Here is a 27449-nt window from a genome sequence, read left to right as displayed (position 1 = left end):
TCTTTCTTGCCGGTCAAGCGAGGCGCGACAACTAGGGTGGGAAGACCCCTTCTAAAAGTGAGTGGCACTGCGTTACGGGCTTGAGACCTCAACAACAGAAGAAGAAGACGAACTGAGAGTAAGCACGCGTCACTCTCTGCTTCCTGGTTGGTGGGAGTGCAATGGGAACAGTTCATTCGAGCTCCTGCTGCCTCCACGGCCCTTCCATGATGGACTTTATCTCCAACTGTGTTGGGGGAGGGTAGGGGAATCCTTCTTTGCTTCCTTCCCTCCTTCCTTCCTTCCTTGAGTTGCTTTCATTAGCCTATTTTATCACAGCCACAGAAAAGGAACTAAGACACGATTATTTATCTTCACACAGTTTACAGAGTCCTTTGAGGAGGAGATCCGGCTTAGTTTTGGCCCCCTCCTCACATGACGCTTCTTCCGTTCAAGTCTGGGTTAGCCGTCTCTTATCCATGGCAACCCTGGCTTTATCACGTGGTTGTAGCCCAAGCCACTTCCCATTTTCTAGACAGTAGCTGTGTACAGGAAGGTGCTGTGCTTTGTACGGGGCTGTCCTCTGCTCATCCTGTACACTGTGTTGAAGGCTACGCAGCTCTTAGGTGAGGTCCGGCCAGCAGAAGTCCGTGACTGAGGTAAGCCGCTAAAAGCCATGTCTGCTTCTGCTTAGGCATGGTGCTCTCCTGCTTCCTCAGCTGGCCCCGCTGAGGGCATCTTGGTCCCACACTCCTAGAGTAGCTGCCATCCAGGCCCTCCTCTGCTGTAGCAGCCTGAGCTCTCTCTGAATCGAAATGAACATTCCTTCTCTGAAGTTGTTTCTGCCCGAAGTTTGGTCAGAATAAGTAAAAAGAAATTAATACAAAAGGAGAGTGATGAAACGCTCTCCCTTGTTGAATTTCTTCTCGGGTTTTCTGCCAATTCTACGCGTGTCAAGTTAACATTGGAAGGGGAACTTGTGCTTGCTCCTGAAATCAGCCGGTGCTTTCATTTTGAAGCAATTCACATCCTATGTAGTAAGACCGAAACCAAAACAGAAACATGAATTTACACCTAGCCACTATGTATTAATAAATGAAGGATCCTTTCATCTTAAGCTAAAATGTATGTTTTCAGTCTATGACCTATGAAATGGAGGAAGGAAGTCATATTCGAAGAAATTATTTTAAATGGTATGTTATTATTACTCATTCTTTTTTGTTGTTTGTTTTTTGAGGTAGGATCTCTTACGTAGCCTTGGCAGTCCTAGAAGTATGGATGCCAGGCTGGCCTTGAACTCACAGAGCTCTGCCCGCCTCTGCCTCTGCCTCCCAAGTGCTGGCACATTAATTTTTAGTAGCACTTAATAGACACATAACCATGTATAACGTGATACCTTTCTCCACGAAGTACATTTTCAACAAATGCGCCTGAGATACAAGAATGCTGAGGATGGATTATATTATTTGTTGAACGATAATCTGTGGTTAACTCTTTTCTAAACACCACAGTCTAGTTACCATAATTAGCATTTGCATATATTTTAGAGACTATTTTTTTTTAATTGTGCATGTTGGGGGGGGGCGGTCTTGCATACCATCTGCATGCCTGGTACCCAAGTAGGACAGAAGAAAGCATAGGATCTCCTAAAGGCAGAGTTACAGACAGTTGTGAGCCGACATGTGGGTGCTGGGAATCGCAATCAAAGCTGGCCTTTTGAAGAGCAGCCAGTGTTCTGTGTTAACGTTTATATACTAGACATTTCTATTATACTTCTAATATCCAGGAGTCAAAGCTGAAGAAAACTGTTTGGCACTACTTTTTTTTTCTTTTAATTTTTAAGACGTATCTTATTTTTAATCATGTGTATACGTGTGAGGGGCTGATATGAGCACTTGCGAGTGAAGGTCCGAGTTCAGAGCTGGAGATACCGGAAATTGGGAGCCACTTACTGTGGGTGCTAGGAACCTGATTCAAGTCCTCTGGAAGAGCAACAGGCATTCTTCGTCGCTGGGCCATTCCTGCCCCTTATTAATCACTCGGCTCTGCCCAGCCCCTATTTGGAAGTTCTTCAAAGGGAGAAATACAGAGTTATCTTGTGACCTGGGAATTCCCCTTCTACTTATATATAAAATGCAGTTTCTTGATGAGCAAAACATGTCGCAAGAACTCAGACAATGATCTCATTCACAACTACATTCTAATGGGCTGGGCATGGTGAAACACTTCCAGAATCCCCCAACACTGGAGGATCTCAAGTTCCAGGTGACGTGGTAAGGCCCTGTTAAAAAACCAATACCTGAAAGGGAAGAGGGGCTTGAGCCTTAGGAAAATGTTACTGTTACCAGAGCAACTGTCTGAAGCCCTTGCCCAAGCAGAACTCAAAGTCAGTTGTAAATCACAGGGAACGTAAGTGTCCTGCCTGCAGCTTCTGGGTGTCTTTGCCGCATGAGAGCTTATGTTTCCTGAAGGAACCTAGATGTCACAGCGGGATCTATTTCAGAGTCATCCCAGAGGAGAAGGCGGAGGCAAAGTGTGAACATGGAGGCTGTCTGTATGTAAAACAAAAGAAAGAGGCTTTGCTTGACTTTGAGGAGAGAGAGGGAAGTCCACTCTGGGGAGATGGTTTGCCAGGAATAAAGAGTGATCTGAAGTGAGCTCCTCAAGTTGAAAAGACAGCTCAGAGAACGGGAGTCAGTCCTGTGAGTTTGAGCAGTGGATAGGGAACTTGTCCAGAAAGGTGTGATCAGCTCTCACAGTTGAACAAGAAGGCAACCCAGGCTTGAAAAGTGGGCAAGGTACTTTAATAAGTTTTTCTAGAACAGGAAACACAGGCCTGGGGAGCAAGCGTGGAGAAAAAGCCTTTGTTAGTCTTCAAGAAAATGTAATCAAAACCACAACTACATCCAGCTTCTAGCCAACGGACCGTCCATAACCAAACCAAACCAAACCAAAACCAGAAATATAGAGGCAAAAAGTAGGTTAGTTGCTGTGGGAGGGAAAGGCTGGGAAAATGGCAAGTGATAGCTAATACGTTTTCTTCTTTATGAGAATGTCGTGTTGACAGCTTTGAATGCACTAAAAACCACTGGGGGTATGCTTTCATGAGTGAGCTGTATCCTGCTTAAATCGTCTCTCAATAAAGTTAAAACGACTAACAATTGCTGATGCGTGTGTAAAGACCTTAGAAACTGTACCTGTTAGAGTGAGGGTGGGAATGATGCAGCTCCCACAGAAGAGAATTGGACAGCTGTTTAAAGCGACCCATGTGGAGTTATGTGCCCCATAAAATCTCCTAGGTATACACACAGAATATGTGAAAGCATATTTGCACCCAAAAACTCTGACACCACTGTACACAGACGTTGTTTATATCAACTCAAAATCCAGCAGCCAAGGAACAGGTAAGTAATGTGAGCCGTGCTCGCAATGGAACAGTTGTCAATATGTTTCACAGATGAATCTCAGAAAAAAAAATTATGCTAAATAAGCAAAGCTGCAAATGACACTCGAAGGATCCCACTGACACACTCCTCAGAACAGACAAGTCCATAGAGAGTAAGTGAGGGAGGATGGGGAGCAGGGGATGATCGCCAATGGCTATGAGGCCTCTCAGTGGGATGTTGGAGACGGTCTAAACTTAGGCTGTAGCGGAAGTCTTTGGCTCTGTGGATAGATTAGAAGGTGTTGAATGTGGCAGTTGAACTGGGGAGCTTGGTAGTCTGTGAGCCACACCCCCAAAAGGCTGCTTAATAGAAAGAGTCTGTGGTATAGCATCAGTCTGTAGTTGAGGTGACTCTGAGGACAGTCACTGTCCCCAAGGCTGGGCCACCCTTTCACACTTTTCCTTTCTCCTCCTCGTGTGTCTGCCTTCTCTAGCCACGTCTGTGTTCATGACTCATAGTTTTCCTCTCCTTTCCTCTGCAAATGTCTTTTATTCTTACCTCCTTCCTCAAAGTGCATCTTATTCCTTTAACCGGTTAGAGTTCTTAAATCAAATTAATGTACATTGCATATAGCTGAGTGGATGAAGATGAACCTTTCTCATTAAATCAACAACAACAACTACAAATAATTACATTTGCCAGTTGCAGATGGGCGGTGGTGGTGCACACCTTTAATCCCAGAACATGTGGGAAGCAGCAGCTGTCAGATCTCTGTGAGTTAGAGACCTGAGTCCAGGACAGCCAGGGCTACACAGAGAAACCCTGTCTTGAAAAATCAAAAAATAAGAATAAAAAATTAAATAAATGAAAAGTTGCCTGTTGCATCTTCTGGGCATAAGGGATTATGACTCCCAGATTTAGAGTCCAACTGACTCAGCTTTTGGCATGATCAGGATCTGGGCAACACTCTTAGTATAGTCAGGGTTTTCTTATATTAGCGTTCCTAAGGTGCCCTAGCCTATACTGCAATGATGCCACTTGAATTGTAGTTTCTGCTTCCTACAGTGAGGATTTACCACTCATTAAAATCCATTCTATTGAAGGGTGATTAAAAGTTCTGCTGTGCATAATAGTCAGGGATGACATCTGTAGGCTCCTGGGAAGATACTGGGGTGACTCTAGCTGAGACCTCCTAGTAGCAGAGGTCATGAAAATAAAAGAGGCCACACTCTAACTAGACAGGACTCCTAGTGGAAGGAGGGGAACAGCAACCAATGCACAGAAACTTCAAGTCAAAATTTATTCTGCCTACAAACTGTGCAGGGATAAAGATAGAGCAGAGATTGAGGGAATGTCCAACCAATGCCTGTCCTAACCTGAGACCCAACCCATGGGAGAGAACCAACCCCTGACACTATTAATGATACTCTGCTGTGCTTACAGATGGGAGCCTAGCAGAGTTGCCCTCTGAGAGGTTCCACCCAGCAACAGATAGAAACAGATGCTGAGACTCACTGCCGAGCGTTGGGCAGATGGCAGGGAGTCTTAGAGGTGGGGGCGGGCAAGAAGGGGAAGAGAGAAGGTCCAGGAAGGCTAACAGAGCCAACTAGCCTGGGCCCAGGGGAGGCTTGTGGAGACTGAAGCATCAACCAAGGACCATGTATGGACTGGACCTAGGCCCCCTACACATATCTACCCAATAGGCAGCTTGGTCTTCATGTGGGTCCCCTAGTAAGGGGGAGCAGCAGCTGTCTGTGACATGGACTGTTGCTTGCTTTTTGAACACTTCCCCCCCTGGAGGGGCTGGTTTGCCAGGCCACCATGGAAGAGGATGCGTTCAGTTCTGATGCAACTTGGTGTGCTAGGGTGGGGGCTTCTCTCTTTCTGAGGGGTAGAGGAGGGGGAGCAGGGAGAAGAAAGGAGAGTGAAACTGGGAGTAGAGGAGGGAGGGGCTACAGTTGAGATGTAAATTGAACAACTAATAAATTAAAGATAAAATTCATCCTTTAAAACAGAAGATTCTACCTATCTGTCCATCATCTATCTCCGTCTCTCTTCCTTTCCCTGTCCCCCCCTCCCTCTTCATCTGAATGCCATCTCTCCCTTCCCCCCCTTTTAAGTCTCTCAGTCCTCCAGAACTAAACTTAGAAAACAAAAGAACAACTGGGCGTGGTGGCGCATGCCTTTGGGAAGGTGGGGAAATGAATAGTCTCAAAACAGTGAATAGAAATAGCAGCTTCTCTTTTTCTGGAAGGACTAGGTTTGGACGGTGCTTTCTTTTTCCCACTTCTCCATTTGCAGAGAGAGAGTATTCTCTATCTCAGGCTGTTTGAGTGAGGTCAGAGACTAAAATATCACACGTGTCGTTGGTGGGACATTTTCTGCGAAGGGCATTAGCTTTGGGGAGAGTTTGAGCTGTTGCGAGTGACTCAGAAGTAAATGATGAGTCAACTCATGTTGCTGAAACTGTGGTCCCTTCATCTCAGCCTTTGGGATATTGGATTCTCTCAGCTTGGCAACTGAAAGCATTTATTGATTACTTTAATAGATTTTTGTGACCATGAGAAGGAAGAAAAAAGTGGTTGGTCTTCCCATGCCAGAACAGTCTATCAGCCATTATCTGATAATGAAAAAAAAAAAAAATGAACTCAGGAAACGAATTTTTTTCAAACCACATTAAAGCCATTTTTGACAAATCCTCTAAGGGAAAAGGTCATCTTAGTTGGGCCTCTTTTTACTCAGTAAGAAACCAACATCAAATGACCTTTATTGAACAAACAAGAATGTTTTTTAAGCATGGAGGAAAAGCCCATATTTTCTCAAACCACCACGTAGCAAGCTGCCTGGGTTGCTGTCACCTCAAAACATTGATGGCTTTAACAGAATACTCTTGGATAAGGCTATGTGTGAGGAACATTTATTGGTCCTTTTGCTGTGGACATTGCTTAAGAAACTCCCCATTTCATCCCTCGATTCAACCCCACCCCCATTTCATAGAAAGGTAGTTATGTCGCCTGCATGCTCCGTAGGAGGAAACCGAGTCACAGAATAAGTAGTAAGACAGGATGAGGTTTGAACACTGTCCTATCCAAGTGACAATTCTCTTTATTGCTGCACTTGCTGTCTTTTCTATATACAAAGTGCTTCCTGGGAAGAGTCTAAAGGACTGTTGTGATAAAGACACGCAGAATTAGTATTGGCTCTTTTTTTTTTTTCCCCACATAAGAAATATTTAGTAGCCAGGTGGTGGCGCACGCCTTTAATCCCAGCACTCTGGAGGCAGAGGCAAGTGGATCTCTGTGAGTTTGAGGCCAGCCTAGTCTACAAAGTGAGTCTAGGACAGCCAAGAGTACACAGAGAAACCCTGTCTCGAAAAGAAAAAGAAAAAAGAAAAACAAACATTTGTTTAATGTATCTTCATATATCACTTAACTTGTTAACCTTAGAGCAGCTGTAGAAATACCAGTATGTGAAAGCACAGTGATCACTACCGTACATTGACCCACATTTGCCTACGTTTTAAAAACAAAATTAATCTTTAGTTTGTTCACCTTACATCCCAATAGTAGCCCCCTCCCTCATCTCGTCTCAGTCCCCCTCCCTTCCTCATCCCCTTCTTTCTTCCCCTAGTCCTCAGAAAGGGGGAGCCCTTCTTCTCTGTCATCAGACGATCTTCTGCTGTGCCCTTTCCAGTGAACTTTGAGGACTCACCTGGAACCCTTGTGCTCCTAAAGGGATTGTGCAGTCCTTGTCTAACCATCTTATTTACCCAACTGAGAGAGACACTTAAGGGACTAAAGCCACTAGTTTGTAAGGGATTGGAAGTGGGATCTGAACACACAAAGCTCTTCAGTGTGGGTTGTAGGAATGGTTCCAAGCTGGGCCTAGTGGCATCTGCTTTTAATCCCAGCACTCAGGAGGTAGAGACAGGAGGCTCTCTGTGAGTTCCAGCCTGTGCTACAGAAAGACATAAGAAAAAGTCTCCATGCTAAGAGTTTGCTCTACAGCCCATTGGCAGTGAAATCACAAGGTCTTTGGCAGCTGGGGAGTTCTTTTGGGATTGTTTTACTCCAGGTAGTGAAGCAATACGGTTTGACTCAGATGTGTTTCACAGCTTTAAAATGGCCCGTTGTGTTACTTCTTGTAGAACTGGTAAACTAAGTGCACTACCCATTCAAGAATTAGAGAACCCTGGATAATGCGCAACAGACCTTGGAGCTAGAGGTTCTGACTTGCAGAGCTACTGACGTCACCCTGGTTGTGGTGTTGTGGTGCTGAGATTGTGACATAAATACTGGCTCTCCCTGGGAGCCTAAGATAGAGTTTAGAGTTCTCTTAGCATGTATATTGTCATGTGTGCGCATACATCTGGAGGTCACGTGACAATGTTGTGGCTTGCTCCTGTTCTCCCACTTTTGTGTGGGTTTCAGGAACTGAACTGAGGTCATCAGTCAGGCCTATGCAATAGGTTCCTTTACCTGCTGAGTCATCTCACCAGCACCACCCATTGTGGTTTACAAAATACATAAATTCAGAGTTAAGTTTATTCCAGCTGGCTACATACCCATTTCTTCTTCTTCTTCTTCTTCTTCTTCTTCTTCTTCTTCTTCTTCTTCTTCTTTTTACTAGCCTATTTCCTAACAGCTTATTTCATCACACAGGATGGTAACCTGCTATGAACTCTTTTATAACATTTCTATTTCATTCATCCTTCTTAGGGCTGTGGTTATAACTTGCACAGCATGAGGCAGGAATCAAGCAATTACCAGAGTCTCTGTTTGATAGCCAATGAGATCACTGAAATTCCTGGAATTTGTTAGACCCCAGTGTTTTGATATACTACAGGGTCAACAATCCAAACTGTGTCTCTTGGTCACGTAACAGCAGACATGGAGAAAACTTAAATTTTAGTGACCAGTGATAGTCAAGAACAGCGCTAGAGTGCCTGAAGACCACCCGCCTTCTGATTTCCCCCTAGGCTATTTATTTTCTATGTGCACTAGTGTGTTTGCAGGCATGTGCACCATGTACATGCATGTGCTCTCAGATGACAGAACAGGACGTCAGATCTTCTGGGAATGGTGTTAAAGATGGTTGCTAGCCTCCAGGTCCATGCTGGGGAGAGAGTGTGGGTCCCCTGGAAGAGCAGTCAGTACTCTTAATGGCTGAGCCATCTCTCCAGCTCCCAACTTACCTCTTATTTGTTGGTATCCACTAATGTTTTTGTTTATGAACCCCAGAACCATAACACTAGACAGCCTGGGCTTCAAAGAAGGCTGAGGCACAAGGATCACTACAAGTTTGAAGCCAGGCTGAGGAATACAATAAGTTCTAGTCTAGTTTGGGCTACAGAGTGATAGTGCCCAAAAATAAAAACAACAAAAAATCCTACAACACTGATATATCCACATTTTATATTTCTAAACTTATGGTATTTGGTAATTCTTTTTACCTGATAAATAATACGACTTTATTAGTTTATTAGTTTGTCCATTTGTGTTTGTGTGTCTAGGTGCATGTGTGTGCATGTGGAGGCCATGGGACAACCTTGAGTCTTGATCTTCAGGATCCCTCTATGTCTTTTTCTGAAACATGGCCTCTTATTGGCCTGGAACTCACTGGGAGGGTTGGAATGACCAGCCACTGACTGCCCAGATCCTCCTAGCTCGACCTCCCAGTATTAGGATTATATGCATGTGCCATGCTCTCTAAATTCTTTTACTTAAAAGTGGACTTCGGGGTCAAATTTAGGTCCTTGTGCTTGCAAAACAAGCCCTTTACAGAGTGAGCCATTTCCTTAGACCATGATTGATTTTTCAAGAGATTTTAAAAAAGAGGAGGAGGAGGTATACAACTGAAACAAACATGCTGTTGATTTCCTAGACACACCCACCTCCTCTCTAGGACAGCAGGGGATGATAAAGCTCCCAGTGTTGTGTTGTATTAGGCTGCAAGGTAAGTTCATGGTCCCACATAATACCTGCTTCTGTACCCCCTAGCATGGAGGCCAGGCTGGACTAGATTCTGTGATATAAAGCTTACACACCTCCCAGAGAACTTGTAAGAAACTCCACTTTGTCCCCTGGGTATGATGGGGAGGGCTCTCACCCCCTTCAGGGCCCTGCCAGGGAGTGATGCAGAGCCCTCTCTTCCAATTATCTCCCTCTTCAAGGCCCTGTCAATCACACTCCTCTGTAGTTGCGAGGCTTTCTCTCCTAATAAGCTCATTCTGAGTAGTAATTACATGGCAGCTCTTTCCCATAAAACCTGTTGATTACCTTCTAACCAGTGCTGTGTAAACTTTTTCTGAAACGGTGTGAACAAATGTCTGTTTACCCCAATGAGAGAGCAAAGGATGCTTCCACAGGTGTGAACCTGTGAGCCCAATGCACTTAGTTACAGAGCCTGAGTGACCCCCCAAATACCTAGAAAGTCCCGCCCCATCATGGCTGATGACCTCATGGCAGCTGCATCACAGTGTCTCCTTTTCAGCTAACCTTCTGCTTCTTCCCTCCTCTGGCAGCCAGCTCCCAGGATCATCTGTAGTTTGGTGGATGAAGGGCAGGAGGGCATAATTTCCGGAATCCTAGTTGAGAGTCCTGTGACCTTTCACCACCTCTACTGAATTCTACTAAGGAGAACTTACTGTTACTATTCAACTAACTGTCACAATGGTAGCTCCCGCTCAACTAGTTGCCATAGCTACCTGGTGAAGGCAACCTATACTCCAAAATGGAGGCAGAATGCGCATGCAAAGCACAAGAGACAGAAGCTGTATTATAGACAGCTAGACTGTTGTTGTCTGCTCCAGGAGACATTAAGGGAATTTCCCTGATGTGTGGAAAAGGAGACTTGGGAGGAGAAAAGTAATAAAAATCTTGAGTAAGGAGAAAAAATAAATAGCATCTAGATAAATATTCTATGACAAGGCTCCCTCCATCCTCTTGGCCCAATGTTCTTGTGGACTGTGTTCAGTTTACCCTGGTTCATTCAAATGCTGATTTTTCTACCCCAATGTCTGGTTTCAATTCCAGACATTGCATTGTGATGTTTATTCTAAGTATCTCCTGTCTCAGGTTTGTGTAAACATGTCACAATTCTCAGTGTGATTATTTGGGTGTAAAGCTGGTCAAGGAGTAACCGCTGAGTTACTAAACTTATATATCAATATTAAATAATAATAATAACCATTCAACACCACCCTCCCTGAGACATTCTTCCAGCCTAATTGCAAACCCAAATTCTGCTTTCCTCAGATTACCCACTTAGGCACATTCTCACAGGTAAACTGAGGCTTCAGAGCCAGGAAAGGGTGACCAGCTAGTTGGCAAGGCAAAGTCTAGACTTTTGCAGGGTCTTCTTACCAAATGCCTTCAAAACTCCTTCCTTAGTCACTTTATAATATTCATTGTATTTTCCTCTGAATCTCTGAAATAATTGAATCTTAACACTCACATGAGAAAGTTGTATCATGGAGGGGAATGAATTAGCTTTTTGTCTAAGTTGTAGGCTTGTTTCTTTTCATATTTGCCTATATTTACATAATTTCCACACACGTGTCTGTGTGTGTATGTGTGTGTGTGTGCTTTTAGAATTAGAGATCAAACAAATAATATTTTAAAATGATGGAATAGAGAAAGTGGAAATGCTCAAACACCTTCATTGTGGTTGGTGGGAAATTCAAACTTTTGAAGCCAACTTTGTTAGTACTAAGAAAAATGCCAAGACAAAATTAAGTAGGGTTCATAAAGCACTTTTTTTTCATAAAATACTTTTTATGTGTATTTTCCAGTGTGTATTCACAATTTCAAAAGTCATAAAGTTTAATTACAGCCTAAATTCTGGCTGTCTAGATGTGCGAGAGTGAGCTGAGGACAGCAGGGTGTATGCGAATTTCACCAGGTGCCCATTCTTTTATTTAGCAAATATGAGATACCCTCCACACTTAGTAAAGAGTAAGTACAGACTGCCACAGTGAATAGGACAGATGTGGTTCCTGCTCTCTGGAAACCTGCCTTCTGGGAGAAGAAATAAGAAGAAAACTAAACATCGAATAATGAAAACATTTAATACAAGTGATGAAGATGCTGTACTGACTGGTTGTTTGTGGTGGTGGTGGTGTTAACTTGACACAAAGTAGAGAGGGTCATCTTGAAAGAAGGACCCTCATTCTGGAAAATGCCTCCACCTGATTGCCTGGAGGCATTTTCTTGATTACTGATTACTGTGTTCCATGCTATCCCTGGCAGGGGATCCTAAAAGTGATAAGAACAGTAGAGGAACCGAGGCTGGAGAGCAAGCCAGTAAAGAGCAGCTCACCATCACTGCTTCAGTCCCTGCTTTAAATTCCCTTCGTGATGGACTGTGAGCTGTAAAGTGAAATAAGCCTTTTCCTCCCTCAAGTTGTTTTTTTGGTCCTGTAATCATCACAATAGAAAACAAATTAAGATAGGAACCAATTTCCTGCCCCCAGAGCCTAGGAAGAACCCACCTGTAGTCAAACGAGTTGATTTCACCCACAGCAATGAAGAGAAAACAGACCATCTGAGTCCTGCGGTGTGCTAGAGTGTGGGTTCTGTTAGAACAACGCGAAGCATGGAAGCACTTTTGCCAACGTGAAAGAGACAGCAGCCACCCAATTACATGTAGAGGGAAGTTTTGGTGTTGAGACGGTGGCCTTGTTCTTTCTGTCCTTCCATTTATGGAGTAGGCTTGCTTTGATTTGTTTTTGTCATGGTCTCAGAGGAGGCTTGTCCAGGTGTGGCTTTCAGTAATATTTACATCTAGCACCTGTAAATGCCAGGAGAGGTTCTGCATGTAAGTGCCTGACTCCCAGAGGAGACAAATAAGGGGCCACTGTGGCAAAGGGTGGGAGAGAAAGCTATATTTTTTTCTAGGAGTAATTGATAGTGTTCTTATGCCCCCCACCCGACCCCCGCCAGCATTTTCTCCTTGAAATCTTGACAAAGACACTAAAAGGCACAGAGTCAGAGATGCAACCGGGTAGTACCTTGTCATTCTATGTAGAAAAGGGTGTGTGTGCTTGTTGTTACTGAAGACCATGGTCTGAGTGAGTGATTTAGCATCCACTTATTCATCCAGTCTCTAATTCTGTGCAGTGACAGAGCGAGCATCATCCCTGTGAAGCTGACTGCAGAGTTCTTCTAATCATCTATTAATAGGTATCAGCAACACAGGCCTCAAGTAAACAGGTCAGTGGTGTGAGTGCTGGGGATGACTGCTAGTGCCCTGGCACGAGTTACAATGGTGGCTTTGAAGAGTCCTAAATATCATGAAATGCCGGCGTTTTTTTTTTTTTTCAAACCCCTCCCAACCCAAATTCACGGATCTTTCAGCTTTCTATTTTTACTAGAAAAACTATATTAAGATGTTTGCATGCTGTAGGTGCTGTCTTGGATGTCATGGGAACCGCTTGCTTCTCCTCAAGCAGTTTGTGGATAGATGATACACTCAGCAGCTTAACTGCAGGATGCCTAAAGGGATGGGTACACTTCCGCCATCACTTCAGACACGGTAGTCTTTCCCAGAGGCTCATAAACTTAAGCTTGCGTGAGAGAGGAGGCCGGGGCACAGGGATCACCTGTGCTTCTGAAGAAAGCTTCCTTTCTTTCACCAACAACGTGTGACTTAGAGACATTCTGTAACTGGCAGGCACAGCACACAATGCCACCACACAAGTGGCAATGAACAAGCTGTGAACACAGTTCGGCCCTGGTTTCTTGATTCTGCAGGACATCAAAGACCATGGAACTAAATGTCCCAAGCTAGATAATAACCGCATTTAGAGATGTCCTTGAAGCCTTACATGTCTGTGATCCAGGCTTTCCCTTCAGAAGCCTGTGTTCAAGAGGCCCCTCCAATACTTCCTCCTGGGCACGGCAGTGTGGTTAAGACTCCATGCTTGGAATGAAAACAAACTTAGATTTAAATGAGGCCTGGCTCTGCCCACACACTTGCTATGTGTCCTTGGAAGGGTTCCTCATTTGAGAAATGGACCTTATAATAGTAACCAGCTCATAGGGTGGTTGGGAGGATTGACGTGAACTTAACTTAGTATCTACCTCATATGCTATATTAGTTATGTGAGTGTGGAGGCTGGGATGAGAAGGGCTCACATATTTCAACATTTGCTTCTAAGTTGGAAGTGTCTAGGGAGAGTTACGTGTGGCCTTGTTGGAGAAGGTGTATTAATTAGGGTGGGATTTGAGGTTTCAAAAGCCCATTTTATTCCCAGTTAGCTGTGTGTGGCTGAGCCTCAAGATGTAAGTAGACAGCTAATGCTCTAGCACCATTGCCTGCTGCTCCCGTCCCCTCACATAATGGTCATAGACCCTAACCCCCTAAAATAATTTCCTCTATAAGTTCTATGGTGTCTTATCACAGCAACAGAAAAGGAGCCAAGACACATGAGACAATAGAAGAAAACTTATTTAGTACAGTGCTTGACTGATTAAAAGTAATCAATATTAACAAGTCTCAATGCCAGCCTTAACAGTTATTCCCTTTAGGGAACTGTTTATACAACACAGGAGTAGTCAGCCTTGTGGAGTTGAAAAGAATCAAATAAAACCACTCCATAATAAAGCAAGAGACTCTGAGATCTGTTAATGCTTGCACATTGGTGCATAATGCATATTTAACGGTCTCAGCACCAGTAACCTCTAATTGCTCACAACATACAGCCCAGCCCATTAACCCACACTGCTGAGATTATTCAGGCCTGGGGTCCATCCTTAGACAAGTTCCAGCAGAGCCACCTCTCTAAGCTCTATGCTATCACAGAACATATAACTGTCATGATATTGCTGTGTATATATTATTTGCCCAGCTACAATGTAAGGAACAATTTAAGATACCAACATTGCAGAAATAAGTATCCCAGTTGAAGGCCCTTCACAATTTCATCCAGAGACGAAGCCTCACCTATTAGATTATGCTTCTAAATTTGTTCTATGCTTATAGTAACTTGATTAGGATAAACATGTAGGGTTGAAGACACAGATTCATTTTTCTCTATCAATAAATTTTGTTTTTCTCTGTGGTGAATCAGATGTCCTACATAAGCCTCTTGAGCACTTGATAGTCTCCGGATTGTGGCTGTTTGTGGGAAAGGTGTATCCCTGGGAGGGGCTTAAGGTTTCAAAAGCCTCCTGAAATCCCAGTGGCCTCTCAGCTGCTGCTCCAGCGTCATGCCTGTGCCTGCTGCCCCTCTCCCTGACATAGTGATAGAGTCCTATCCCCCTGAGCCTTATGCCCCAAGCAAACCCTCCCTTCTTCTACAAGTTTATCTTGGCCACTGTGTTTTATGGAAGCAAAATAAAAGTAATTAAAAATCAAAACAAAACAAACAAACAAACAAAAAACGTTACGCTGGGAAATTTTAGACCCTGTACACATCAGATTATCTGGCATGCTGAAAGAGGCAAAACTCTAGTGGCAGGGGTGCTGTGGAGGAAGGATGCTAGGTAAGGGGAACACACAGGTAAAGCAACCACCTAAGAATGCTGGGGTGATGCCCTGACACTGTGATAACGGCTGCACATCATCATTCACTTGCAAAACCCACGGAGTTAGGAGAGGTGTATTAGCAGCCGTTGTATAAGTGATTGACAGGTGGTATGTAACTAAGAACAACACCACACATGTGACTCTACTGACATGTAGCTTAGGACAGTGTAAAGGCAAGGCTTTCATAGTAACATTTTGGACCAATGTTGGTTCATAATTATAGCAAATGTACCATGTAATTTCAGGATATCGTAGGACAGGAAACAGGAAGGGGCCTGAAAGAGCTCTGAAATGCTCTCTAAAACTAAAACTGCTCAAAACATAGTCTATATTTTTAAAGACAAGATACTAAGTCTAGGTCACTGTGAGCATTGTTCTTCTTCTTATGATCATTTAAGGACCCAGGTTCTTTCTGAGTCACCAATCTGATCGCCAACATGCTCAGGGAATCATTATTGTCTGGGTAGGACACCATCAAGTCTGGGTTCGAGTTGGAGATAAAGGAGAGTGAAGCAGTCATGCCTACTGTCCATGAGTCTAGACCTGTACACTGTTCCAAGTGCTGTTCTATTTTGAGGACTTAGTCACTTGTCGTGGCTGACAGGAATGCTGGGAAACATCTAAACAGAGGTCAAAGAAGAAACCAGGAAGCAAGAATTAGATTGTGGTGAACGGCCAAACACACGCATGCACTCGAATTAATACATATATGCTCAAGTATATATTATAATTATTTTCATCTTTAAAAACAGGTTTATCAGCCAGGCGGTAGTGGGACACACCTTTGATCCCAGCGCTTGGGAAGCAGAGGCCAGCCTGGTTTACAGAGTGAGTTCCAGGACAGCAGAGATACACAGAGAAACCTTGTCTCCACCCAACCCCACCACCACCACCACGCACACACAGGATCATCAAATACCATGTCATTTACTATAATTACATTGATCTGGGACATATCTGTATGCTCCTCTGCCCTGGAATTGTTGGTGACAAACTCAGATGGTTCTGTTTGCAGACTTGCTGTTTGAATCTATTGTGAACTAAAGCTGTGTCCTTTTTGCTTCCTCACAGCAAATGAAACAATATTTAGTTAAATGTATCATCAGCTTTATTTGTCTTTTTTATTTTGGTTTGAGACAGGATCCCTCTAGGTAGCCCTGTTTGTCCTGGAACTCACTATGAAAACCAGGCTATCCTTGGACTCTTAGAGACCCTCCTGCCTCTGCCTCCTGAGTGCTGGCGTTAAAGGCATGTGCCACAGCACCTAGCTCCCTTATTTGTCATTTTACATTTCACAGGCCACAAAGCCATAAGTTGGATGGTCTGTCATTTGCTGAGGAACTCTGTTGAGAGCTATGACTGTACTTGTCTTGTTCCTTGCTCCACCCCGGTCCAGGTGCTGAGCCTAGTGCACTCTGCAAATTAGATGGGTGAATATGTTGGTTACTTTATCATCACCATAGTAACGCATATTCAGCATACCTTAAGAAGGAAGGTTTTGCTCGATTTTCAGGGATCTACCTCATGGTTAGTCCACATGGTTGGGCAGGACGTAGCAGTGGCAGGAGTATGTTGCTGGAGAGGCTTCGCCAGGCAGGGCTTGGGAAGCAGGGGGAGAGAGCTTGCACCGTCTAGCCTCCTTTGTACCCCTTTATTCCACCCAAGACCCAGGCTGTGGATGGCTCCATGCACACTCAGGAAAGGTCTTCGTCCTTACCTAACCCTCTGGAAGATTCTCCCAGACACACCAGAAGACGTGCTTCCCTAAGCCAGCAAGCAATGCTTCATTCAGTGAAGCTGGCAACTGAGATCAACCAGGTGATTGGAGAAGGACAGCACGTCAGAGTTCTCAGGGCACTTCTGGGGGGGGGGCGGTAATTCTTCTTCTTCTTCTTAAGATTTTATTTATTTATTTTATGTATATGAGCGCTCTATCTGCATGTACACCTGTCCACCGGAAAAAGGTGTTAGAGGGTACAGATGGTTGTGAGCCACCATGTGTGGTTGCTGGGAATTGAAGAGCAGACAGTGCTCTTAACCACTGAGCCATCTCTCCAGCCCAATTCTGGGGTAATTATTTTTTTAAAATATATATATTTATTGTCAGACCAGCTTTGTTTTTACAAAGGTAATTAGAATGAACAAGAGAATTGAAAAATGTTCTATTCTCTCTCACACACAGTTCTGATTTTTGTGTTCTTGCATTAGCATGGTTTATTCATTGCAATAAATGAACTAAAGTTGTTACAGTGCCTTAAGAGCTTTGTAGTGTATTATTGTGTTTGGATTTTGTTTTGTATAGTTACATTTCCTGTGAAAAAATACATATTATCATATTTCTATTATTGCACTAACACGAGTGGTTTCAATGTCCCAAATCATCTGTGCTCTGTCTGCTATTTTTTTATGTTGCTCAAGCCCCCCTGGCAACTGATGATCTTTTGAATCTCTGATTAATTTTGCCCTTTGAGAATATTCTGGGGTAATTCTTAAAGCACAATTGCTTCAACAAGATTCCTGTGGACACTGCATGTTGTCATAGCTGCTCCGAGGCTGGACCGCAAAGCGTTTGTTCTGAGCTTCACTCCCATCTAAAGTGAATGAGAAGAACCCATTTCCCCCATATTCTGCCCCCCAAAATGGAAGGGCTGTTATCAACAAAGGTGTATAGGATTAAAGAGAGCAGTTATTTTTAAACCCAATTTTACCCATCTCTGTAATTATGTGTAGAGAAAAATGTTTTTGTTGTGGTAGAAAGTTGAAAACCATAAAACAGGGCTCTCATTAAAGAATCCTGTTGGGTTTTTTTTTTTCTATAAGGTTTCAGAACACTCTTCAATACAGCTTTAATATGTCCTGCTGTGTATAGATGGCATATTATTGTATCTTTCTTCTTAAAAACAACATCATTGCTGGTAGGGGTATACCTCAGTGGTAGAGAAAATGCATGTGTAAGGGCTCTTCATCTCCAGCATTACATAGAAGTAAAACAAATTCAAAGTTGAGCCGGGCATGGTGGCACACACTCCTTAAATCCTGCACTTGGGAGGCAGAGGCGGGTGGAGCTCTGTAAATTTGAGGTCAGCCTTGTCTACAAAGAAAGTTCCAGGACAGCCAGGGCTATTATACAGAGAAACCCTATCTCAAAAAAAAAAAATCTAAGTTGAAATGCTTATGTAACTAGCCTCAAACCAAGAAACTGAAAACTGTCACTACCTCCCAAAAGTCCACTAAGGAATTTTTATTTATACATATAGTCATGTCAATGATGTCAAATTGATCATTGATATCAGTATCGAACACATTACTCCTGTTATTTTACTTATTTATATTGTTGTTGTTGTTGTTGTTATTATTATTATTATTATTATTATTATTATTATTAATTTGAACCAAGGTCCTACATACTTATTATACACAGACTCTACTTCCATGCTATACTTTCAGACAGAATGTAAATCTTATAGGAAAGCATTTAATCCACATTTGTATATAGCGACATTTCCTTCATCACTACGCCAGATATTTTAAAGGCAGATCAGTGCAGACAAATAGACGGTTGCTCACGTCATGGATAACTAAAATTAACATCCCTGGTCACTCTGCACATTCTCAGAAGTTTTCAGATAGCACCAAAAGCCAGCCATGCAAGTCACAGAAGCAGCTGAGGACTCCGTGTAACAGTCAGTGAGGAAGCTGATTCAGGGCCAGGGCTATTATTAGAGTCAAGTATGTGCTAAATGTGTAAACAGATTATTAAATAATCCCTTGGACGAGGAAGGAGAAAAGGAAGAGTAGAAGTCACAGGCGCTTTATCTCTCCCGACTGTACCCATCTGAATCCAAACCTAATATCAGTCTGTGTTCACATTCCTTGGACTCCACATAGCTGTCAGCTGCCTGGGAAGAGACAAGCAGCAGGTGTCTGTGTGTCTATGAGTGACTCAACTTAGTGCCCTTCAAAAAAGTACTCCATGGGGCTGGAGGGATGGCTCAACAGTTAAGAGCACTTCCAGAAGCCCTCAGTTCAAATCCCAGCACCCACATGGTAGCTCACAGCATCTATAACTGTAGTCCCATAGGATTTAAGAAGAAAAAACAAACATATGAGGAAAGAAAGAAAGAAAGAAAGAAAGAAAGAAAGAAAGAAAGGAAAGACAAAAGTGCTCCATGAGGAAGAAAGGAAGAAATGCATACAGCTGCAAGAAAATTCCAGAAACTTCAGTGAGTATGTGTGTCTTCCCCCTCTGTTCTTTTATCACACTTTCTTTGACCTCAGATGCGACTGCTTGTACTGTTAGGCTCCTAACTGCCACTGTAAGTGGTGGCTGCTTCAGGGTAATTGCTAGCATCTTACATTGAAGACTCAAGTCTAAAAGACCAACATCTGCTCACAGCATAAGTGGAATCAAAGCAGCCTCCCCCAAAACTGACCCAACCCATGAAAACAAAATAGGCCACACAAACAAGCCAACAGCGGTAGAGTTTAAAGCAGAATCAGCCTTTGCCTCCGTTCCCAACACAGAACTCTGAACTCTCTTGTACCAGAAAGCATCTATTGCTGTAATGTCTGGTTCTTGAACCAATTTGCTAAAACCTCAGGGATGCACCCCCCCCCCCCACTTCCCAATGGTAACAGCATCCTTATTTCAAGCCTAGGATGGTTGGCTTCATGGTCAACTTGTCACAAACTAGGATCACTTGAGTAGGAGCCTCACCCCAAGTGGGGGCGGCATCTTCTGACAGCAGCCAAGATAAAAGAGAGCGTGGGGCAAAGGAAGCACATTCGGTTTTACTCTATTGGCTTTCTCTCTTGGCTATTTAGCCTGTCTCCTTGCTGCCATGTTGATTTACTCTAGCACTGCTGCTGCTGCTGCTGCTGCTGATGATGATGATGATTCCTTTGCTGGTAGCCCAACCAGCATTTCTAGGCTTACATTACTGACTCTCCAGGGACTTCTGTTTTCAGTGTCAACTTGAGGCTGTTAGCTTCAGGGACTAAGGAACAACTGGGTTCTCTGACTCTTGGTGTGAGAGAACCGTTGTTACTATTTTAATGAAGTTATACACACACACACACACACACACACACACACACACACATGTATTATTCATCTATTTCACCTATTGGTCTTATTCCTCTAGAGAACTCTTTGGATCACATTGGAATTAGTGCTAATGAGTGAACTGGGGTAGGTGGGGCCTATAGGCAGCATTGGAATGAGGTCAGGTCTCCAGAAAGACTAAGCGACCATGGCATTAGAGTCACTTCAGCATTATATACCAATCTTGAGGAAAGAGGGCTGCAGCGCTGGAGACCTACCTCAATAAAAACTCCTGGATAGTAAGATTCAAAGAGCTTCCTGTTGAACATGTCAAAGTGCTAGCAGGGTGGTAGGCCCAGAGGAGATCATGGAGTTGCCAGCCCTATGGACCAAGTTCTACTGATCTCTGGCCCTGGGTGTTCAACTGTGTCCTTTGCAAACCTTTTACAATAAATACATTATAGTTTGGATATAAAATTTCCCTGACAGCTCATGTGTTGGGCATTTGGTCCTCAGCTGGTTGGCACTGTCCAGTGAGGTGGTGAAAATGCCAGGAGGTAGGTCCTACCTAGATGAAGATGCGTTTCAGAGTCCCTAGTCATTTTTTCTTGCTGTTTTCTCTCTGCCATGAGAACAGCAGCCACCTCTGCTAACACCCAGAGGTCCTGCCCAAGTGCATAAAGCCAAGTGTCCATGGACTGACTCCTCTGACATCACACTAGAGAGAAAACTTCTCTCATTGAAGCTCTTTCTGTCAGGAATTTTGGTCCCAGATACACAAAAGTACCTGGTTCAAAACTAGTAAATGTGTTTCTCTCAGCACTCTTAAAAAATTTAAGTCAAACCTGTTGGATTCATAGATTATAGTCACTTTGGCAGGGGCATGGGTGACCCAAATGACAATCCGCATCTAAGAAGGACAGGGCACTTTTGGGGGAGTGAGTGTTCAACCTGCGGGTTCTGTCTCAGAGTAGATAATGTCAGAATTAAATTCTAGAACACTCAGTTGGTGAGTCCTGTAGAATTGCTTAGGGTGTGGAGACTCCCACACACCAGATCACAAAAGCTTTCTGTGTTGCACTGAGTGTATGAGTAGAAAAGAAAAAAACAACTTGTTTTTCCCTTAAAAACACACACACACAAAGCATTTTAAAGAAGTAATAGTCCTAAATGTACCAAATAATTACAAATTTGACTTTCAGTCTTGGCAGGCTCCATCAACACTCAAAAATCCCAGTGAAAGAGAGAACTTTTCTAAGAGGGAATGAGGTTCACTGCAAGCCTGAAGCTGAGAGTTTTAGGTTGGCGAGTGTCTGCGCGACAAGCACCCATGCAGTCCTCGCCTGTTTTGTTGTTATGAGGACATAACAGCCGTTGCGATCTAGTAACTAAAGACGCCAAGTGACAGGGCTCAGGTTCATGTCTGCAGGAGATGAGGGAGACAACCCAGATCTGCTGGACCCTTCTGTAGCAGGTCCTGCAAGTGACAGCACGTTCTCTCAGCTCACTTACCCTGCAGCGTTTAGGTTAAAAGGGTGAGTGGTTACGTGAAGCAAGGTCAAAGTCACAACTTACGTGGTTTCCAGACCACCTGCAGATTCATGTAATATATATATATATATGCATACCAATTATTATTCACCTATTGGTCCTATTCCTCTAGAGAACGCTTTGGATCACATTGGAATTAGTGCTAATGAGTGAACTGGGGTAGGTGGGGCCTATAGGCAGCACTGGAATGAGGTCAGGTCTCCAGAAAGACTAAGCGACCATGGCATTAGAGTCACTTCAGCATTATACATCAATCTTGAGGAAAGAGGGCTGCAGTGCTGGAGACTGACCTCAATAAAAACCCCTGGATAGTAAGATTCAAAGAGCTTCCTGTTGAACATGTCAAAGTGCTAGCAGGGTGATAGGCCCAGAGGAGATCGTGGCGTTGCCAGCCCTATGGACTGTATGTATATACATACATACATACATACATACATACATACATACATACCCAAAATGGGTCTCCATGAACCCTGCAGCAACCAGCTTCCCAAGGAGGCCTGATGAGCCTCGGAAGGAAGGGTTCAAGCAGATAAAAGAAACGGAGGTGGCCTTGAACCCAGGTTTGTTAATTGGATTCTAGATTATGGATTCCTATTCAGATGAAGCATTATCTGAAGAACCTGTTCTGCTTTGGGGGTTGAGTACCAAAACCTGGATAGTGGATATTTTTTTTTAATGTTTATTAATTTTATTTTATTTTTTTAAGTTTTGGAGGCCCGGCAGTGTAAAGTTAAAGGGATGCTTTGATAAGGGCCTTCCTACTGATGGGAACTCTGTGGTCAGGGTCTTCTTGCAGATGGGGACTCTGCAGAGGCCGAGGCCACACAGAGTGCCTGTCATATGGGAAACTGAGCAGGTGTGCCTCTCTGAGCCTTTCTTTCTCCTCCTTACTCTTCTCACTTTCTTTGGTTATATTTACTTACTTTTTATTTCTAGATGAGACCTTTCTTTTCTTTCTTTTTTTTAGTTCTTTTGGTGTTTTTGTTTTTTGGTTTTGGTTTTGGTTTTTTAGTTTTTCCAGTTAGGGTTTCTCTCTGTTATCTTGGCTGTCCTGGACTCCCTTTGTAGACCGGGCTGGCCTCGAACTCACAGTGATCCACCTGCCTTTGCCTTGGCAGTGCTGGGATTACACACGACACAACCTTTCTTTAGCATTAACCTCCTGGGAACTAAGAGTAAAAACATTTTCCTCTTTCTGGCCTTCCTCCTCTCCTTCCTCTTTCTTCTCCTCCTTCTTAAGGAACACATTTCCCAGGAGCCTCCCCAATCATCAGTGCATCTTATCCTAATTACCTCCAAAAATCCACAGCACTATCTGACTTTGGGGCGGGAAGTACCTAGCACTTATTTTAATGCCTGTGCTCTGAGTGTATTCATGATGAATCCTGAAGGCATACAGTTCTCTACAATCAAGCACAGGGTTTCCCATCACTTAATGGGCATCAGGTATAAGTACAAATCAAGGTGCGGATGCCCCATGACTAAAGATGTAAAAGATTTAAATATAAACAGGATACCACATAAAGGATGCTGATCTTGCTGCCATGGTGACCGTATCTTTCTGATGCTCTGGATGGTTAGGTTTCCTTCTTTAGTTCTCTCCTTGTCATTACACAGCACAGGCCCACATTTACCTGCCCCCCTCCTCCCCATGCCTTAAAGGAGCTCCTATTATCCATTATGTTGATGGGAACTCTGTGCCATGCCTCACTAACCAGGACCCTGCCCCTAGGGAAGGCAGATACAAAGAAAAAAAAAGCTAGAACAGCCTCTGCAAAACAGTGGTGGCTCTTTGCTTGCTCGTCCAGGGAACTGGGGGACTCAGGATCATGCTCCAGAAGAGGGAGGTGTGGATGTTCTGTGTGTGCATTCTTGGGTCCCCTCACTCCCTGCTGGGCTGTAGGGTCCCCTACAGGCTGCAGGCTCTGCTTGTGGTCCCAGAGCCAAATGCAAAGGCACCTCCTTCAGGCAGCCAGCATCACTTTTTAAAGTGAGTTCCATTATTTTAGGTGCCTGGGCTCTCAGACATGAAGTGATCTTTTTTTAATGCTTAAATCCCAGTAATAATTCTTTACTTGTTATGTCCATTGCTTTTCTCATTGCTGTACCGAAATACCTGAAGAAAATATTTTAAAGGAAAAAAGTTAAATTTTACTTCATGGTGGGGAAATGCCGGCAGTGGCAGTGTGAGGCATAGGGCAGGAAACAGAGAGAGATGCACAGTGCTGCTTCTCCGCCCACTTCCTCTTTTTATTCAGTCCAGACCTGAGCCCTGGAGTGTTGCCACCCACACTCGGGGTAAGGCTCCCACGACAGTAAAAACCTACCTAGGGATGTCTCACAAACAGATCAAGAAGTATGTCTCAGAGGCGAGTCTAAACCCCTCTGTAGCTTAGCCACCATCACTTTCCCCATTTCTGCACCACTGGGTGCCTCTAAAGACTTATAGTCACAGCTGCCAGATTAGAGGGCAGTCCTGTGGTCCTGCTCATTTCCTTAGCTTTCCGTCCCTCCCTCTCCCTTCCCACCTTCTCTTTCTCTGGCTTTTTATTATGTGAGCATAGATTTCCTTAAGAAAAAGCATGAATTATTATTTTTTTTAGTCATTTTCTTCCTCTTCCAGCTCTGGCTCCTTTCATCCCCCAACTTTACATTACAGATATTTTTAACCAAAAGAGAGAAGACTTCTTAGGGACAAGGGTGGGGAGGGAGTGTTAAGAGAAATTGCCTACAAGGTTGGGAGTGGGCAAGAGTTGATAGGAAAAGAAAAATCAGCTTCTTTGGGGTGGAATCTAAGAAGAAATCTGAAAATATGACTCAGATGGCCTCAAAAGGCATCAAATATTTTTTCTCCTCTTTGGTGGAGGTGCCTACTAAAACGTGTATCTGATTTATAGAAGTAAAATACAAGGAAATCATTAGTGTGTGTGTGTGTGTGTGTGTGTGTGTGTGTGTGTGTGTGTGTAATTCACGTTTTACTGGCTAGTTTGATTTCTTGTCCAGTGTGTGTTTTTATGTGCTTGTTTAAAGAGCAAGTGTTCCTCTAACACTTCAGAACGTACCATGTGGGCACCCCGAATACTTCACAGGCTACATCGAGGGATGATATTTATAACCACTTCAATTTCCCTTCAACTCGAGGCTTCCTTTTACTCTGGCAATATTGGAGCGGTGGGGTGAGGCTTTAACCTGGAACCTTGTACATGCCTGCCAGGCAAGTCTGTGTTAAATTCAAATGAGTGGTAGTTTCCTTTTGAATTCTGAACATGGTGAAAGAGGGAATGAGGGCGGGTGAGTGGGAATGGGAGGATATAAGTGAGGGGATAACAATTGGGATGCAATCTGAATAAGTTATAATAAAAATGTTTAGAAGAAAAGGCAAAAAAAAAAAAAAGTAAAAATAACTGTTACATTGGTTCCTTCCGCACTTAACTATACAAATGTTAATGTTTTAAATAAAAAGTATCATTTTCCTTCAGCTATATTTGTTCAAAGTGAGGTTACTTTCTTACTGAGTTCTATGTTTCACTTTGAATGATACGGAGAAAAGAATTGATCAACGAAGATCAATTTGTATGATTTGTAGGTGTGATTTTAAAAATATATTAAGTCCATAAAATAAAGTATATCTGTCTTCTTTTCAAGGCTCCTCTGCTCTGTGTTTTAAAGGCAAATGCATGTATTGGTTGCAGATCTCTTCTGAAACAGTGACTAAAAGGAGACATCTGCTTCCTGTGAAGCGAAGCCAGAGCAGCACTTCTCCGTGTTTTTAGTCAGGAAATGCTGTAGTGGCTTCAGCAGGACAGTGTTGGTGCTGAGAGGCGCGTGGTTAATTCTGGAGTAGGCAGGCTAAGCTATTTGGGGCTGTAATTTTGCAGTAACTAGGTCTTAGGACACGAATGCCAGGCAGCTCACACTGAATCATCCTTCACTTCCTGGATCCTTCTCTGACATTTTGAAGGGCTTCTCAGCTTCGCATGGTGCTTGGCTTGGAGAGAGCTTGGAGGCCTTTTGTTCTACTAATGTGGAGCGACCGCCAGCAAGAAACTTGACTGTGACTTGGTATCTTCGTTGTGGTTTGACAAGTCTGTTAAGCTGTGAAAATTATCAATAGAGCTTAGAGCATCAGAAGGAAGAAGCCTGAGGCGATTGGCCCCTAAACTTTAGCACTAGCTATATCCTTTCACATGCTATATTTAATTCTGCGTTTCTCATCTAAAAGAACACGCAAAGCTTGGAGAAGGTTTAAAGGAGAGCTACAAGTGCACTGTAATGGAAGTTTTGGTTTCTTTGCAAACTCAGTTGTGTTATGTAAGTATGTTTTTGTTCTAATCCCACGTATGGGGTTTTAGTTTGAGCTTTAGCTTGTCCACATCTGTTAACTGTCTCATGAGGGGCGTGGCAAACAGCACAGTGATGGGTGTAGTCTAGGGCTCTGAGGATATGCATACAAGTGCAGAGAGAGCGTGGTGTGGTGTGTGGCGTTGGCCTGTGGCATGTAGCAGCTTGAAGAGCCCAGAGATGGATGGCATCTCGGCTTAGAGCAGACAGATGGAGAGAAAAAAAGCTTCAGGGCTGCGGCTTGGAGGAGACTGCTGGCTATGTCTGCTGTTGATGGAGACTGGTATAGCCCAAAATCACTCAATTGAGCCTAAAAAGGAGAGGTGAAGGGGATCCCCTCTCCCCTCTAACCTTCTTTCTCCTACGAAGGGTTGAGAGGTTGGAAAGCAAGTTGAAGCCTAAACACCAGAAAAAACTAGCCCTGTGAGGAAAGCTCCAAGAGGCTTTGTAAATCCTCCTGCTATTGAGAACGTGAGTTCAAAAGACTCACGTTTACACCTGCAGGATGGTTCCTGACTTTGCTACTGTACAGAAAGGATTTAAGTTCAACATCCTATGTTCTGACCATGGAATGATTTACCCCAAAGAACTCTCCATGCAAAAACACAGATCTCATCTCAGAGGGGATAATTTATTCTGGAGCCAACTGTGATTGAGCATAGCCTGGGAATGCAGATGTAGCTTACCTCAAAGACCACAGTCCAGTGTGGAAGCTTTTTCAGGAAACTTTTATAGTAATGGAACAAAGAAAGTCATAAAACAAAATGCTTTTCAAGCTGGGTGTGGTGGCACATACCTTTAATCCCAGCACTCAAGAGGCAGAGGCAGGCAGATTGCTGTGAGTTCCAGGACAGCCTGGTCTACAAAGTGAGTTCAGGATAGCCATAGCTACACAGAGAAACCCTTTCTCAAAAAACCAAACCAAACAAACAAATAAACTGCGTTTCCACTATATTAGTGGAAACATTAGGAAGAGGCAGATGAAAAGCAAAGTGGGGAGCCTCTGCTCGAGGCCACAGATGTCATTCTTAGCTTTTGGTTGGTTGGAAAGTAGTGCTTTGCTGTACACTGCAAAAGAGTCACCTAATGGCCCTGGAGACATTAGGGCTGGTACAGAAGAGGGCAGTGTGAAAGGAGCCAGAGATAACTAAGCTTTGGCTATTCAGCATCCCAAACTTTCCATGGTCACTGAAGCTCCAATCAGCTAAGTGCCTTCCGGATGTTTCTGTGGTCTTACAACTCCTTTCTGTGAACTTTTGTTCACAGACCATAGGAAAGCCCTTTGCAAAGAACAATGAAAAGTAGGGTAGACTTTAAAAATAGTTCTCCCATATGATCCAACTCGCCTATGCCTGCATCTATATCCATAGCAACTCACCGAGGAGACGCTTGCACACCCATGTTCATTCACAGCAGGGATGTAGGCTTAGGCGCCCATCAACAGATGGGATGGATAAATAATATACACACAGCAAGAGACTCTGCAGAGGACACAGAGGGAGACCTCCAAAGCTCTCCTCTAGCCTCTGCGTGCACACATATTTGCACACTCACATGTACGCATCACACATAAACACCACACACAAAGCCTGCATATATAATGGAGTGTTCTTCAG

General features: G+C 43.6%; 1 protein-coding gene and 1 long non-coding RNA gene across 2 annotated transcripts in view; one reads left to right on the top strand and one right to left on the bottom strand.

Annotated features, from left to right (window-relative positions):
* The first annotated feature begins 617 nt into the window (after positions 1 to 617).
* LOC311598725 (uncharacterized protein C10orf67, mitochondrial) overlaps positions 618 to 27449 on the top strand; it is a 153250-nt gene continuing 126418 nt past the window's right edge. Inside the window, exon 1 of the mRNA XM_084784042.1 lies at positions 618 to 638. The gene's annotated coding sequence lies outside the window, so the exon portion shown is untranslated. The remainder of the gene's footprint in view (positions 639 to 27449) is intronic.
* LOC311598729 lies at positions 632 to 10001 on the bottom strand. The gene is made up of 3 exons (XR_014779643.1): positions 9863 to 10001; positions 1932 to 2048; positions 632 to 1009 (listed from the first exon to the last, which is right to left on the bottom strand). It is a non-coding gene; the product is annotated as an uncharacterized lncRNA (long non-coding RNA).

Source organism: Acomys minous (assembly GCF_964271855.1).
Source record: "Acomys minous genome assembly, chromosome: 5".
In the NCBI taxonomy this organism is placed as follows: domain Eukaryota; kingdom Metazoa; phylum Chordata; class Mammalia; order Rodentia; family Muridae; genus Acomys; species Acomys minous.
Note: the sequence above shows the minus strand (reverse complement) of the source record. Positions and strands in the feature narration are given on the sequence as shown.